The sequence below is a fragment of the Cricetulus griseus genome (assembly GCF_003668045.3).
Source record: "Cricetulus griseus strain 17A/GY chromosome 1 unlocalized genomic scaffold, alternate assembly CriGri-PICRH-1.0 chr1_0, whole genome shotgun sequence".
In the NCBI taxonomy this organism is placed as follows: Eukaryota; Metazoa; Chordata; class Mammalia; order Rodentia; family Cricetidae; genus Cricetulus; species Cricetulus griseus.
Window position 1 is genome coordinate 24,832,740 of NW_023276806.1, and position 18,440 is coordinate 24,851,179.

General features: G+C 37.2%; 1 long non-coding RNA gene across 1 annotated transcript; it reads right to left on the reverse strand.

Annotated features, from left to right (window-relative positions):
• Nucleotides 1-1,903: 1,903 nt before the first annotated feature.
• LOC118239506 lies at nt 1,904-15,233 on the reverse strand. Its single transcript, XR_004771874.1, has 3 exons — nt 14,612-15,233; nt 13,028-13,149; nt 1,904-6,384 (listed from the first exon to the last, which is right to left on the reverse strand). It is a non-coding gene; the product is annotated as an uncharacterized LOC118239506 (long non-coding RNA).
• Nucleotides 15,234-18,440: the final 3,207 nt, after the last annotated feature.

The following is an 18,440-nucleotide window of genomic DNA, read 5'->3' on the forward strand; positions in this document are numbered from 1 at the left end:
TATAACTCTCATCTTCTGCAGCAAGATGTCTACCTGCACGCTGCCATGCTCCCCTGCATGATGATAATGGAGTAAACTGTAAGAGAGTACCAATTAAATTCTCTTTTCTAAGAATCATGGTTATGACATCTCACAGCGGTGGAACACTGATTAAAATGCCTCTCTACAAATCTTGGTAGAACATTGTCCAACTTACCTCCAAGAACCAGCAAGGCCTTGAGGGAAAAAATCATATTAATTAATAAAACATTCATAAAATGTATATTTTTCATAACTTCTAGGTTTTTGGTGAGGAGATTAATTCTAATTGTTAGGAAAAATAAACTCTGTAAGACTGACCAAATTAAATGGCTGTGCACTACTTCATTGCTGTTAACTGTAGCTCTAATTTATGACTTTCCATCAGCATATGTTGCAATATATCTTTATGTATTCTTTAGAAATATTAATATAGAAACATATATAAAATTGAAACAAGATTAATTTGGATTTTATTTTATTAATGTCTTTAATATTTTAATATAAAAAGTATTTTAAATACATATATAACACAGCATAATACATGTTAGAAATAAACATTTATTTTTCCCATTGTATAGTTATAGACTCAGAACTTGGTAATAAACACTGATTAGGCATTTTTATGATAGATTAGACATACTATTTTCTAAATTTTCTATGACAGAATATACGTTTTTGAGGCACTCATTTTTAAAAATGAGGACACACCCAGATTTGCCAGTATAAACATCTTGTAGTATGAAATAAGGAAGATGGAATTGTGTGAAGTTTCCATGATGAGAGCTCAAACCAGATGACTCGTTTCCATTTTTATTAGAAATCTGAATTTCCCTTCTACTCGCTGACAAAACTAATCTACATTTTTAGTCATTCTCCACCTTTCTATTCATCCTCACAAGGACCTGATGGAATATTGGCAAGCAAAAAATGTTTTCTTATTCTTGTGCAATTAACATCCTTGATTGAGCACATATATTTGACTGAGAGGCTTCCCAGGGAGAGAGGACATTGAACAGATACCTCCACTCTCCACTGATGTAAGCAAAGGAAGTTTAAAATTTGGGTGAAATGTGTTTCTGTAGCATTTTTAACTGTCAGACAACCAAGCAAAGAACGGAAAGCAGACACGGGGTATCTATGTAATTACCATTTCCTGAAGATGAATGGGATGGGGTGCTCTTTGAAGAAGCTTGCAGTGCAAAGATTTGTAACAAAATATTCATGATTTTCATTATTCACAATGGAATAGTTATTTTTTTAAAGGAAGCCCATTGGGTAATTAAAATCCTCAAAATCCTTCAGACTGTGCATAACAAGTTCTGTCTTTGCCACTAGTGGCATTGATCCCAGAACCGGATGCATTTTGGTTCAGTCCTCTGTCACTAAGCTGCATTACCCAGTGGTACTAACAACACTTTTAAGTTTTATATAGGGCCAAGCATCCCTAAGCAGCAAGCTTTCTCCCCGTCAGACTCTTTCTAGAACTTTAACAAAGAAACCATATACTACTGAGCTATACCTGCTGGCCTTTATCTCAGTTTTTATTTTGAGATAGGGACTCTTCAGATTGCCTTGACTGAGCTTGAGTCTTCCCAACTCAGCCTCCTGAATACCTATAATCATAGCCCTGAGTCACCAGTCTCAGCCAAAAATTAATGTTAACACAATTCCTAATGCGCAATGTCAGGAGGTGAGCCTAATAGTCGATGTCTGATGGACTGCTGCCAGAATAAGAGTTTGTTGGGAAGAATTTCTTTCTCTTTGCCCTTCTCCCTTTACTGTATGAAGACAACATTCATCTACTCCAAAGGAGTAGAAACACAAAAGGAACTAAGAGTTTTTGATTTTAGTACTTAAATTGGTCAACTAATTGATTTAATTGTTTGTTTATTTTTGAGACTCAGGAGATCAAACACTAGGCCTCACCAATGATGCATAGACAATGATTTTGAAAGGATATTACTGTTGAATGTGTTTGTGAAGGGTAGAACATTTTTGTTTCATGATATCTATAAGAGGATAAAATTGTATTTAAAAAGGACATTATTGTAATTTGTGACTCTTTAAATCTCCCTCTCTGTAAATAACTGTCCCCCAAAGCTAGTAAACACAAGTTATTTTTAAAAGAATGTTCTGTTTGCATTTCTTCAGTTACGAATGAGGAAAGGATTGATTTACTGAAAACATTACATATCATAGCATCTATTATGTGCCTGCATTGGCTCTGTCCTTGCCTAAATTATTTGTGTATTTAAATTATGAATTTACATAAGATATTGGTGGACATATTAAAAACCTTGGGTATTTGTCTCCATTGTTAACGGATGCTAGATCATCAAGGCCCTGTGTGTTATGAGTATCCTCTCTGTACCAGAAAATCCGCTGCATAAGTAGACAGTGGTAGATTATCCTACAAAAGAAAAAAACTAATCATACATTATAAATTATTTTATATATTTTTTCCTTTGCATTGAATAACTATTGATAGAATTACAGCTGCACAAACTCATATATCTCATTTCCTCCTGTCCTACTAAATTTTGAATTTTTATAACTAAAGATTATGTCTGATATTTCACACATATCAGTGCCTGACATGTAGTGGGTATTAAAAATGTTCCCTAAATAAACAAAGAATAATATTTATGCTATTTCACAGGAATAATTCAAATACATAAAAGTGCAAAAATTTTATAAAATGTACTATTTGATGACTTTGGACCTGGTAGATTAATATTAGACTTGAAAAAAAATTAGTCTGTTTTACAAAGTTTGAACATGTTATATTCTCACTAAATAAACCCTAGAACAATATCAATAAAATCTAGAACTTCAAATCTAGTTTTAAATGGTGTTCTTATGATTTCTAGGTCCCCAAAATGCAGCTTTATTGCTACCTTTCAGTTGTTATCAATAACAATAATAAAAATTATGACCAAATTTGTACTTTGTTTGGTCTATCAGTTACCAAAATTTCACAATGTGATCCTGGCCAGGGCAGTGCACGTGACTGGCACTTCTTTTTACTATTAACTGTGCAAACTTTCACAGAACTTTTGGAAAGCAATTTAGCAGTATAGGCCAACTTCTAAAATCTTCATCTGTTTTGACTCACAAATTCCAACTTTACAAAAAATATACTGTATCAGTATTTAGTGATCCAGTACAATCTGGCTATATATTCTTACTATTTCTGTTAATTATAAAACTGGATTTCACATAAAATAAGGGCAAATACGTACATGTATTTTAATAAAGTCATTTTAATATCAGATATCTATTAAGAAATTTAAAGAGTATTTAAGCATGAAAAGCGGCAAGCCTAATGTTGACAACATTCTACTGCAGACAGTAGTTCAGAAAATAGTATAAGAATGATTTTAATAGTGTGATATCACCTATGCAAGATATAGTTTTAATGTTTAAAATACAATTCACAATTTTTTGTTTAATCTGCCCTCCATGCAATGGCAATGGGTCATAAGCCCAACTTGGCAGCTGTTGAAAGACACTTTATTTGTTGCTTCTAACTAATGTGGCTTTGTTTAAGGCCCAGAGCACTAGTTTGCCTGGAGACACAATTAAACTCTTCTTTGGAATGATACTGATATTTTAATGTCACATTAGAGGATCTTGGGAATGTCTTAATGACAACCAGTAGTGAAGAAATACCTGTGTTGGTTTCTAATAAAGGACGGAGCATATCCTCACCCCCTGCCCCCAGCCCTCATGTTTTGTGTGGGTATGTGCTGGCAAGGGACTGTTGCCATAGTGCCATTTTGTCATTGAGTTGTGTACTTTAACAATGTGTCTCACCAATTCTTGGCTGGAGCAGCTTCTCCTCTAGTGGTCCTTAGTTTTGTGCTGTCTCTTGATAACATTATGGGCCCCTTGCCAGTCAAGTAACACTCCATTAACTCCTTGGCTTTGATTTAATTTTCATGGCTTTTATACAGGTACCATTTTTTAAATGTTATATTGTCACAAAAAAGTGCACATTTAAAAAACTAAATTTAAAATCTGTTCAGAGTGAATTTTAAAATCTACTCACAGCTCTTTGGAGCAACCATAAAGGATACTTATTTATGCCCACCAGCCCAGACAGGCTGGCACATGGTGCTGAATCAGAGCTTACTCATCCATGGTAAGGAAAAAGTATTTAATCTTTGCCTCCATTTATTAGTTTTAATGATTTGTTGATCTAATTTTGATTATGCCTTCGAAATAAATAACAAAGATAATAAAAATGATCATCTTATTCCAAATTCATTTCTCCCATGGAAAAATAATGATAAAATCTGGACAAATTTACTCTGAATTCAGAGCTTAGAGGAGGCTTTTGTGGAAAATAGTATATAATAAAATAAAAAATACTATGTAATTAAAATAGTCGGTTTAACATACATAGATGCACAGAAATAGCATTTAAGGAAAGCAACTATAAAAATGTCTTATTCCACCAAAGTAAAACAGTCTGTATGAAAACCCTGAGACATAATAAAAATAGTGTCTTTTGTTCATGAAATTTGTTAAGGACCAGGATAGTTAGAGATTCAGTAAAGAATATTAAACCAAACATGTTCAAGTTGTAAATGGAATTATAAGTCACAGTATGTGTTATACTTTTACTTTACCTACTTTAAACACCAGGAGTTTGGAAAGATGCTATGCATGAGGAAGATATTGAGATAGAGTGTGCAGGATAAATTTACAGGGAATCAAGTATGGGTTCATTAAGAATAGTTAGGATGGTAATGAAAGAAACTCTAGATAAGAGAATAAGGGTAGAAAGAAATAAAAGTTTTCAAAAATCAGGAGCAATATTTGGCAGGACACTGTGCCTTCTAAAGTAGAAAAGAAGATAGTCAATAATGTCCCCATAGTTTGTGGATTTCAATTAAAAGGATCAAATAAATAGAACAAGAGGCATGAAGAGTTTTTAAGTTTCAGTGAAACTACCTCCAAATTTGTTCACCATTCTCCCTTTTTATACTATAAAGACAAAAGATCCAAGAGGCTAAGGTAATTGAATCTTACCCCAGGATTGATGCTACTATTAAAAGTATGTGTCTCTGTGTGTATATGGGAAGTGTGTGGGGGGGTAGGGAGAGAGAATGAGAATGACAATTACATTTTGAAATAGCGTTTTCTATAACAACACTTGCATCCATTACTCCTTGTAAAAGTAGTTGACTTCCTTTAGACAAAAAGTCACTTGTTTTTTGTCCATGTTTTAGATCCAGTGGACTGTGATGCAGATATTTCTAAGCTATTGGAGAGATTACATATTGCTGTAGCAAGTGTTCAGAGACAGGAACAAGATCCAAGCCAAAGTAGTTGAAATATGAGACTTCACTCCTACAATTTTGTGGTGACAATGAGATTATTTTATTTTACTGCATCTACTGAGAAGTAGGGTGTAAGGTAAATGCTATTGACAACAATTTTTGCATGCTGAAAAAAAATATATGTGAATAGAGTAAGCCCATAAGCAAATCCAATTGATAATACAGATTTCACAACAAAGTATAATTCATTGGAGCAATATGGAGACAAAGATAATCATGTTTAATGTAGACCCTACATAACTTTCATTTTATACATGGAGAAAACATACATTGTTGAAACCAAATTCACACAATAAAGTCACACATTAGGGTGAAATGCAGCCTAATTACTAGGAAGTTCAGCTTGCAAAAATATAATATATAAACTGGTCCATCTCACTTGATAACATGGTTTTATGTATCTAAATGTCTTTGAAAACCATTGTTTCCACATGTAGCAATCAAAAGGCTTTTATTTTAAGGATAATAGGCATAGAATTGATAATACATTTTCTCTTGGGGCATTATTGCTGTTAAGGAAGTATCCCAATATAGAATATAGAAAGATTTAGAGGTCAGTAGAAGCACCCTGCTGATTGTTTCCTGTGGCTCACTTCAATCTTTTGTTGTTGGTCACTCCTCAAGGACTCCCACACATCTGTCTATCTCTGCTTTGTTTTCTTTTAGGAATATATTAACATCTGGAATAGTTTTAATTATTTATTTCCAGCAGAATTAAATCTCATGAAAATGAGGTTTTTCTTTTCTTTTGTCTTCTCTATTCCCAATGACTACAAGAGCACCAAGTATATAATAGATGAACTAATGATGGTAGTTGATACAGTAAATGAAGGGCCAGCCAGTAGGGTTACTGGAAGAAAGGAACACCCCCAAAAGATTCAGCTGCATCAAGAGATTCTTCTCTGAACACATCTGCAGATTCATGCTGAAATTCTTCTGGATTTCATGGTCACTGGCCAGTCAGAGATCACATGATGTTCCATGGCTTAAGCTTTCAGGAAGTACATAGGATGTTCTATTGAGAATGAAGACAGATGTGACTAAATGATAGGCCACACCATTCGAGCAAAAGAGTCAGACATTTTCGAGAGCTTCCTGAACTACAATAATGAAATTCCTCGAATAGTAGATAAACACAAAAGGAGAAAAGAATCAAAAGTTTAGCTCAAGTTGGAGATGCTTTTCCAAACAGAGATACAAGAGCTAGGTCTCTAAGACACAAAGTTAAGGCATGATACTTCTGTTTTTGTGTTGTGTGCTCTCCTGTCTCCTGTTACAAATGGCCATGGAACTAAGGGTATATATTTCAGAGGATTGTTATGTGAACTGAATAAGAAAACTCATGTAGTAAGGCAGAGAGACAAGCACTTGGAAGCACCTAATAAACCCAGCCCTTCTACTACAATGAATGCAGATGGTGAGAGAAGGTAATGTATAAGGACAGAGTATCAAAATAGCACAGCACTCTCACTACCCTCTTCTCTCACACTGAAAAAGAAAAGAATAGATGTCTCTCTATTCGCTGGAAGGTTCACACTCAGCACTTAAACGTAGTTTAGGAAGTTTTCATAAATGTACATTTCAAAGCATCTCCTTACTTGACTTCCCATAGAACTTGACAATTGTATTCTTGAATATTATTCATTGATGTTGAAATACAGCTTTTCCAGAGGCACCCAAATTAAATAAATGACTTTACAGAGGGTAAAAAAATCCATAGCCAAAATAATTTATCTGGATAAAACTATATATCTGCCAACAACTTGGGAAGGCTCCTGAAGCCCGTAGTATTTTAATCTAAGTTGCTGGTTCCTTGCTTTTTCTTGCAGTCTGCTCAAGCTCTGCCTATTGTGGCTGAAATGTAGAATTTCCTGCATCAACAGCTTCTCTTAGGATCATTTGCACTCTCCTTTTTACAGTCCTACTAAAATTTTGTAAAGAAACCTAGAAGGCATCGTAAGTGAAAAGTCACAATTCACATTAAAATAATTTATAAACCACTCAAAAATCTGAGTCTATTGTTTTTGTTCATAGTACAACTTGCAAGGCCTTTACCAACTTATGAACATTTTTTTTTGTTCACTGCTTAAGTCAGAAAAATCTGTTGGAGGCCTGAAATGAGAAAAACAGATAGTTCCTAAAGACTGTAAAACATTACCAAAGGGAGAATTGTCCTTCAAGAAAACGAAATGTCTGTATTTTATAACCAAGGGAAAAAACAGGAGGAATTTTTCCTTGGAAAATGTCTTATCATCATCGTTTTCAGATTTCTCCTCTTCTTACTTAAGAAGCAGATTTTTTTAAATCCACGGAATAAAAGAAGTAATATAATCATCTGAAAAGAACAAGTGAATTTTAAAAGTGATCCTTGCAGAAAAAAAAAATTAGTAAGGGCATCCAGGAGACATTTAAAATGGGAAAGCTATGTCGGAACATCATCAACAAAAGATGTAGAGGGAAGCAAGCCAGAGATTAGAAGTGATTATGGAATCCATGCATGACATAGGAAGGGTGTGCTAACTACTTCTCAGGGACAAGAGAAAAAGCAGGATCCAAAAAGGTGAGGGTTGAAATTCTTAATAGCTACTTTACCTCAGTCATTGACAACAATTACAATAGAAACAGGATGCTCAGGGCAATAAGAGTTAATGAGAAAAACATGGAATGCGGTGAAATTTGAAGCACATTCAGCTTTAAAAATATCTAAGCAACTTGGAATATATTAAAATCAGCACAATACATGACATCCATTGTAGAATACTGTTTTTTTTTTTTTTTTTGCCAAGTTGTCTAGTAATAAAAACAAGGCAACACATTCTTGGTAAGTACAGTTAGCTTTCAAATATTTCTTTTCTTCCTAAATCACTAATGTCCAACAGCAGCCTTTAAAAAAATAACCATCTCTCAATGTCCTTGGAAGATTAGAGGAGCTTTGAGGATTGTAGAATCCACAGATGCTCAGTCCTTTATGTAAATGGTGTTTTGCCTATATAGAAGCTATGTGCATTTCCTAGACATTTAAACCAGCTCTGTCTTTGTCATAATAATTCATGCAACATAAATACTATGTAAACATTCACCAAATAGCATTGTTTAGTAATAGTGATAAAATCGCTGAAATATGTACAGTTTCAATCCAGGCATTACTTAATACTTTTCTTTCATGTATAGAATGTATTTTGGTGTCATCCACAACCCCTCAACATATCTCCACTCTCCCCGCTTCATGCAAGCTGCTGTGAGCTGCAGTGAAATCTGTAGATGTGGAGGGAGCCATGGACACAGCGGGCTGGGTGCCGAATGAAAACTAAAAGCCCTTGAAAACTTCCACTTTCCCCTGCGAGATACACATTAACAGTTGAATAGTTATTCTCTAGGCCACTTTTGAAGTCTAGACACACACCACTTATACATACATATATATGGCAGATGAAATTTCTATTCAAATGCAGATAGAAAAGAAAAACAAACTTTTATTTTTCATAATGAGACTTTAATTGTATAATGTGTCTCAATCCAAAAGTCTGTTAGAACCCTGGGGTTATATTAGATAGTATAGGTCTTGGGTGTGTGTTATAGTATACTATACTTGATAATATAACACACACCCAAGACCTATATCAGGACTGAATCTGAGCAATGTCACCTAAAGAAACCTCTACCAAAAATGGACTTGTTGTCCCCATCTAATGTTTGACTTTTGTCTTACTGAGGTCTGTCTGTGTGTCTTCTCTAATTCATTTGTTACCACTTGCTTTCTTTTTTTCAGTTTTTTTTTTAATGTGAATTAGAAACAGGATGGTTTTACATGATAATCCCTGTTCCCTTCTCCCTCCAGTCCTCCCCTACCACCACCCCCCAAATAAAACCCTATCTATCACATATCCTTTCTGCCCCCACCCTGGATGGTGAGGCCTTCCATAGGGTGTCATCAGAGTCTACTGTATCCTTTGGGATAGGGCCTAGGCCCACCCCAGTGTGTCTTGGCTCAGGGAGTATTCCTCTATATGGAATGGGCTCCCAAAGTCCACACCTATGCTAGGGATAAGTACTGAACTACTACAGGAGGTCCTGTAGATTTCTGAGGTTTCCTCACTGAAACCCATGATCCTGGGGTCTGGATCAGTCCCATGCTGGTATCCCAGCTATCAGTCTGGGGAAAAAGAGTTCCCCGATGTTCAGGTCAGCTGTTTCTGTGGGTTTCACAAGCCTGGTATGGACTCATTTGCTCTTCACTCGTCCTTCTCTGCATCTAGGTTCCAGTTCAGTTTGGTGATTAGTTATGGGTATCTGCTTCTGCTTCCACCAGCTGCTGGATGAGGGCTATCAGGTGGCATATAAGTCAGTCATCAATCTCATTATCAGGGGAGGGCATTTAAGGTAGCCTCTCCTCTGTTGCTTAGATTGTTAGCTGGTGTCATCTTTGTAGATCTTCAGACATTTCCCTAGTGCCTAATTTCTCTGTAAACCAAAAATGTCTCCCTCTATTATGGTATTTCCATTCTTGTTATCATCTATTCTTCCTCTGACTCAACCATAAGAATGTGTTCAACATCCTAAGCCATCAGGGAAATGCAAATCAAAACAACTATGAGATACCATCTTACTCCTGTCAGAATGGCCAAAATCAAAAACATCAATGACATTTCATGCTGGAGAGGATGTGGAGAAAGGGGAACACTTCTCCACTGCTGGTGGGAGTGCCAACCTGTACAGCCACTTTGGAAATCAGTATGGCAGTTCCTCAGGAAAATGAAAATCAGTCTACCCCAGATTCAGCAATTCCTGTCTTAGGCATATACCCAAAAGAAGCACATTCATACAACAAGGACATCTGTTCAATGGTGTTCAGAGCAGCACTATTTGTAATAGCCAGAAACTGGAAGCAGCCTAGATGCCCCTCAACTGAAGAATGGATAGAGAAAATGTGGTACTGTTACACAATGAGGTACTATTCAGCTGAAAAAAACAATGGAATCTTAAAATTTGCAGGAAAATGGATGGAACTAGAAGAAACCATTCTGAGAGAGGTAACTCAATCACAAAAAGACAAACATGGTATGTGCTCACTTATATGTGGATTTTAGACATAGAGTACCAGCCTACAATCCACACTGCCAGGGAAGCTAGTAAACAAGGAGGATCCTAAGAGAGACAGACATGGTCCCCTGGCGAAGGGGAAAGGGTCAAGATCCCCTGAGAAAATTGGGAGCATGGGAAGAGGGGGGAGGGAGCTAGGAGAATGAGTCAGGGGAAGAATAGATAATCACTTGTTTTCTACGTTGTGTGTCTGGAGCCTAGTCTACCTGAATAACTGCAATAATCTCCCAGGCACTCCACTGCTGCCTATCTATCCTCTTGTCACACATGAGCTTGGGAAATCATAGCCAAAGAGCAGAAGAGGACACCTGCAATGGATTCACCTTGCCAGAGGATAGTCCAAGCTCTTAAGGTCTTACTGACATCCTTGGGATCTAATCAGGGCGACTCTTCCTCTGCCTGTTTTCCCACATGACTTGAAGCACATGTGTGTCTGACCACGTCTATGAACCCATCAGGCACACTCTCACCAACAAACTGCAGATACTTCTGTCTTAAATGTCCTCACAATGGTTTCTTTCAGGTGTGTCTGCAGGTTAGTTTCTCAGTGACATTTTCTAGATCTATCTAAGTTTGTTTCTGTTGCCCCAACAGAACACGTGTGTCTTACAATCTAAGTTTTTATTGTTTTTAGTACTATAATATAAATTGTAAAAAAATAGTTTATTTCTTACTGTTGTCCAAGTTTCCAGCAAAGTGTCTAGAATATAATAAGCTTTAAATAAACATCTTTTGAATGAATGAATGAATCAGACTCTACACAATATGGGGTGTATTGTAGAATTCCCCATTGTGCAAACAAACAATGAAATTTACCAGTTGGAAAATTAGAACATTATTCTAGTCAAGTAATTATGTAATTAAGTATTAACACAAAATAATATATATGATTGGAATTATATCAGCCCAGACTTTCTTATTCACTTATCAACAGTATATTTTGGAAAGTATTCTTTACTAGAATACATGAATCTAGCTTCTTTTGAATTTTGAATAGTAGCATAGTCCATAGTATGATTATTCTGTGTGTGTATGTGTGCATGCATGAAAATGGATGGAGAGAAGGATAAATAGATAAATGTCAGGCAGATGATAGACAGAAACAGACAGACAAATATGGCTGCACAAGAAAAATGGCATAATCAAATTTTGGTAATTGAAAGAAGGTTTGATAGAGGGTTTATTTACGAGAATGTAGCCAATGTATATAGAAACAGGCAGGACAGATGTCTGAAGGCAGTAACTTTCTAGGTCCAAAGGAAAGAGGACACATAGCAGTTATCAAAATTCAAGAAGCCTGAGGCTAGGCTTCCTGGAACTCTCAAAATCCTGAGCATTGTTTAGGTCTCAATCCTAAACTTAGTCTCTCAGTGATTAGAACCCATCCATATGTATGAAAGAGGTGCCATGTACTTTGCACCTCATCAGTAGAGTCTATCTTTACACTTAACACAAATCATTCCTCCCTAGGCCCTTACCCTAAGCTCTGTTTATCAGTCAATAAAACTCATTCTTACTGTAAGGATACAAGTGCTTTGCTGCTTTGCTGGTGAGTGTCAATGTAGCCATCTCTGAAGTTTGTTTTGATAATTGTCACCAGGAGATTTCCACCACCTCCCCCCAAATCCTATTGTGCTTGAATGTGTTAGAAAAATAAACCACAAGAACAGACTCTAGTAGCTCTTGACTCAGCACCTGTGAAAGTGGTTCCTACCAGAGTTTCATTCTTCACCTCACACAAATCATTTCCCTGCCAGTCATGGTGCTTGCAGGGACCCCAGCAACTGGGGAGCTAGGTGAGAAAAAAAAAATCATTGCTTTTTTTTTTTTTTTTTTTTTTGAGGATGTGGCCACTAATAGGTTTCCTGTGCTCCAGTGTTTGGCCCCATATCCATACACTTCTGGGCAACACTAATTGGAATCAGAGGGTTATAAAAACAAAAGATAGTAAAATAGGAAAGGACATGTTTAGAAAACATGGAGTGAATTGGAGGAGGAAAATGGGGTTGGACATGATCATATTTCATTGGATTTATGCATGAACTCTCAAAAACAAAGAAAACATTAAATACCTAGTACTGGACATAAAAATGAAAGAATTAATTTTGTATACCCAGCCAATGGGCAAGAATAGTTTAGCAACAAAATTCATTATGGAACATTGATGACCATGTGCTGACAGAAAGATGTTGCTCACTGCCACGGACCAGCATGTTGAGGGAATATTGTGTTGCCTACTGCTTGCCAGGCAGGATCAGAAATGCACTACCTGTCATGCTTGCAACACTGTAAAGTTGAAAGAAGAAGACTTATGTCAAGCCATACAACATTTGTGGTCATCTTATATCATACACAAATAGGAAAGTATAAGTCAATTTTAAGCTAGCATCCTTTTTATCAGCGCTCCTATCAAGAAAGAGAGTTGTACGGTCAGAGAAAGTGATGTAATAGATACAATAAGAGAAAGTGAGGCATTTTAACCTATGCCACTTCCTAAAGACAACTGTTACCCTGCTTCTTATGGTTGCTTCCTTACAACTGCTTCTAATCCTACTTACATGTTTTGATTTAGTACAAATACAATTATACGTTTGTTTCCTTCTGTGACCTGTGTCCACTGAGGTTCCTCTAGAGAGCTTCATTTACCTGTGGTGCAGACATTGTTGTTGTGATGTGTCCTCTACAAAACAGTTAATTCAGACAGTGAATATTTGTTGTATAAAGTCTAGACTTTGTACAATTTTTAAGAGATGTTAATATTTTATTTTGCCAGGAGGTTAATTTTTCTATGGTTGAATCATCATGCTTGTTATTGGTGGTGTCTTATATGTCAGCTAAGAATGTTTTTAGCCTTCCTCAATCACAAATAATTCAGGAGTCATAAAGAGGCACAAACATCATTTAGTCACAGAACTTTTGCCCTTACTATGACTGTCTTCTCTCCAGTGTTGTCTAAATATCCACCAACTTGGCTGTGCAATTCCTCCCATGAATGTATTGAACTTTCTATTTCAGTCTTATCTTTTCTCTACCATCACACAATTACATCGTTTGTGTGAAAGGGCCAGGGAGATAAATAACCTTCTATATGTACGCTTCTCACTTGACTTTCAGTCTCCCCCACATCTACAGTGCTATGTACTCTTCAGAGTCACTCTGCCACTGCCACTCACTTTGCTCCAAGCTGCAGGAGTCACCCATGGAAAGTCAGGTTTTCAGGAAACCACTGAAACAAGTGTAGAAACTCTCCCTTGTATGGTTTAAGATCTTTGCCTACAATTCCCCATTACTTAAATAAGTTATCTTATTTAAGTAAAGGATCTATTGGATCCTTTAGCACTTTGCATCTCCATTAGATTCTCTGGTGAAATCTGGATCTATTGATTTTTTTTTCCTTAACTAACCATCATATCCTTGCTCCTTTAGATGTTTCACAGTTTGCCATGATAGAAAGATGTCTAAAAACAGTACAAATAGAAAACATATTCCCAGGCAAGAGCATGGCTCTCCTGCAGGCAGATTCCTAACATAAGGTCTGAGTTGGTTTAAGCTGTTTCTAGGCTGGGGCCAGCATTACTACTGCTTCAGTTAGACGCACTCATGCATCAAGGACTTCCAGAGCGGGATCACAAGTTGTGAGTAGACCTTTAAGTCTCAGCACTTGTAAGACAGCTTCATAAGTCTCCTTCCTCTGTAATTCACAGATCTTGCCAGTTCTCACACTTTGACTACCTCACAGCCTTGCCACCAGCTATTTTTCCACTGGGGAAATTACTTTTGTGCACCAGGCCTCCTCTGCTTTCCCTGGCCCTCTCTTTCCAACTTTCCTTCCCTTCTCCCTCCTATCTGCTCCCTCTCCCATTAAGCTTTGGATGCAGTTTCTGTGTTGTTGGTGAAGGCTTAGTGGCCTCCAAAGAATTTCAAGTCTCCCTCTAACTCCTGCTTACAGAGATAAGTACCATTTAACTAGGTGCTACATGTCTTCAAGAGATTTCTTTTATCCTCTGACCTGGGTCATGTGATTACTTGGGGAACTGTCTAAGAACCAAGGAATTTATTTCATCTCTCCCATCTTCCCCAGTCCCAAAAGCACCCCTTTTGCCCATCCCATAAAGATCCTGCACTGGAAGGTGCAGACTTACATGACTATGGCTTTTCTAGAAGTTTCTCCTTCACACCAGGCTACAGGTATTGTCATTAATTATTGCTACTGGAGTGGCTGAGTTTTCCTTTCCCTCCCTTGAAAAAAGAGTCATGAGTTCTCTCCTGAGAAAGATTTGTAATTTTATACATCTTTTAGAATGCAATGACTTCAGTGCTTTTGCTCAGTTATTAAAGAAGAAGACAAAACAATAAGCCAAAAGACCTATTTTGTCCTGTGTGCTCTCGTTGTTAGAGTATAAATATCAGTTTCATGTGATAACACTTTACACATAGTCATTAGGGCATCACTGTATCCATATATTTACATTCAAGCTGGGTGTGGTGGCCCATCTCCGTAATCCTAGCACTTAGTGACAGAAATCTCTACATCAAAGAACTGGATTCAATACAGAGTCAGTCTCAATACTAAGAACAGCCAAAGATCTACAGTTTCTTAATTTAATTTTTAAACTGTTTTGAGGATTTCTTATGAGTACTGGATTTAGATCATTCCACTCCCCACTCCTCCAACTCATCCTATGTAATCTCACACTCTTCTTCAAATCCACTACTTCTTCTGTAATTATTACTGCTACACACACACACACACACACACACACACACACACGCACGCACGCACACGCACACGCACACGCACACGCACACGCACACGCACACGCACACGCACACGCACACGCACACGCACACGCACACACACACACACACACACACACACATACACACGCACACACACCCTACTGAGTTCATTTGGTTTTGCTCATTCATATCAGAGGGCTCATTCCTGAGGAATACTGATTTGCCCTCCCTAAGGGCCATTGATTGCCAGTAGCTCTTTTTCTAGGGGTGAGGCACTGAAAACTTCCCCTCATCCACATTGGTTTGTCAAATGCTCAAAACCCTATTCTAAATATAATTAGGATAGAAGGACATTTTAGGGTTACAGAAAATCAGGCACTAGGGAAATATCTGGAGATCTACAAAAATGACACCAGCTAACAATCTAAGCAACAAAAGAGAGGCTACCTTAAATGCCCTCCCCTGATCCTGATAATGAGATTGATGACTGACTTATATTCTACCCGATAGCCCCCATCCAGCAGCTGGTGGAAGCAGAAGCAGATACCCACATCTAAACCTTGAACTGAACTGAAATCCAGTTGCAGAGAAGGAGGACTGATGAGCAAAGGGGTCCAGACCAGGCTGGTGAAACCTACAGAAACAGCTGACCTGAATGTCGGGGAGCTCTTGGTCCCCAGATTGATAGCTGAGATACCAGCATGGGACTGATCTAGACCCCAGGAACATGGGCTTCAGTGAGGAAACCTTGGAATCTACGGGAACACTTGTAGTAGTTCACTACTTTTCCCAAGCATAGGTGTAGACTTTAGGAGCCTATTCCACATAGAGGGATACTCCGTGAACCAAGACACACTGGGGTGGGCCTAGGCCCTATCCCAAAGGATACAATAGACTCTGATGACACCCTATGGAAGGCCTTACCCTTCATGGGGAGCAGAAAGGATATATTATAGGTAGGGTTTTAGTTGGGGGGTTTAGGGGAAGAGGGAGAGGGAACTGGGATTGACATGTAAAACAATCTTGTTTCTAATTCAAATAAAAAAAGAAAAAACATATAATTAGGGTATTGGCTTATTTATTAAGGCATACTAAATTAGAAATAACAAGTTTGGAGAACAATTGGTAGAACTTTGGGTGATATTCTTGTTATAGAAGTATGCATTTATCTGTATTTTATATTTTCTATGACTAACCAGTATGATTAATGCTCTTGGAAATGACAAACCTAAGGACATTTACAAACAAATATTGGAGGATATACAAATTCAGAATGGATCTCAAAACATGTCAGAAGTCCAGAATTAGGGTTGATCCTCACAGCATAGTAAAATAAGCAAGGATGTCTTAATATGGAGGGTGGTATTGGCTTTGGATCCTAAAGTATTTTCTGCTGGATTTAAGAAGCAGTAGCAAATTGGACTGGTAGCTGGAGGTTCTGAAATATTTCTTTTCATTGTCATTTTTATATGATTAAAAAGTAGGAAGAAGAAATGGATTAGAGGAGCAGAGGTTAGTTGTATAACACTCAAAGATTTCTTCCTGGTCTGATACAGCTAATGCCTCAAAAAAAAAAATAAAGAAATTCATTATGAATAGTAGGAAGTGGTTTCCATAACTGAAATAAATTGTGAGATCTGATGATGGAAGATTGTGTTCCTGGAGTTTCAAACAATCTGCCATTCAAGGGCAAAACATCACATTTGATTTTATAATTTTTTTACTAAGATTTGTGACCCTCACTTAACAGACACAGTTATGTTTTGGTTAATAAATTAAGTACTTTATAAATTTTAGGAGTTAATTGTTAGCAATTGATTTCATCTTTCCAGGTTTTAAGATGTATTAAATATTTACTGAGACATATTTCTCAAACGACATCCAAATCTATCACTTCAGTATTCTGCAAGTTTAACTAAATCTTAATGAGACAACATTTGGAGAAAAATTACCATCTTAAATTGTGATTTAAAAAATACTACAAGTGATGAACAGTTAACAAAAACAAAATCATTTTACCTTTTTAATATAAAATAACAAGGGCTATAGAGATGGTTCAGTTGGTAAAAATGCTTGCAGTACAAGTGTGAGGATCTGAGTTCAGGTTCCCTGAACCCATACACTGAGCCAGGCATGGCTGTATTCTTTTGACCCCCAGCCCTGGGGAGACAGAGACAAGAGGATCTAGGGGTTCCCTGGGCAGCCACACTGGCTGAGTTGATAAGCTCCGGTTCAGCTAGGGAGGCTGTCTCCAAAGAGAAGGTGGAAAGTAGCTGAAAGAGACATCCAGATCAACCATGGGCCTCCGCCATGCATACTCCATATGTGTGTACAAAACCAACAAGTAGGGACACACACACACACACCATACCAAAAACTATGGAATTACATTAATGTCATGTTTTTCTTATTTCTATGAATAATTTCTTTATTATTTCTTTGCTCATCTTCAGATACAGGCAGAGATAATAAGTATTTCAAAATGTCTGAAAATGTAGAACTTTAGTTTTTGAGTACTGAATGTTATTACTGTTTCTTTCTAAGTGTTGAAAGTAGCAGTGTGGTTGAACACTGAATTTAATCCAAGTTCAGAGAGCCTCAATGATGCCCAACTGTCATGCAATGGATTTGCTGCCCATGACCTCTTCAAAGGCATATACAAACCAATACTAATGCATTTGCCACTACCTAGCTTGTGCAGTTAGCAGGAAGATCCTAAATGCCAGTGCATTTAGGAAACTGAGAATTTGGTAACATTCAAAAGCACCAAGCATTGTTTTTCTGCTTTCTCTCTCTGAGTTTGACCTCCAGGGAAATGCTGCATTTAGATGATGGCGTTCCCCTTTAAGAGACATAGACAGAATACCAAGAGTTCAGAGGAGAGACACAAAGATGATGAAAGTTTCAGGAAATAGGGCCTATGTGCCAAGGTTAGGGCAAGTGGACATGTTCTATCTGGATAAAAGAAGACTGGGGGGAAACATAACTGTCTAAAGATTCATTAAAGTCTGTTATCAAGAAAAGAGGGACCAATTTTCATTAGTCAAGGAGGACCGAACAAGAAGTAACCGCTTTTGATTCCAGAAGGAAAGATTTAGGTTAAACATAAGGATAACTTTATAACAATATGAATAGTTGGGAATGGTGCCGGCTGTCAGGGGAGCCTGCAGGACCACCATCACTGGAGAGATTCCAGCTGAATCCCCACACCCATCCATCAGGAATGACTTA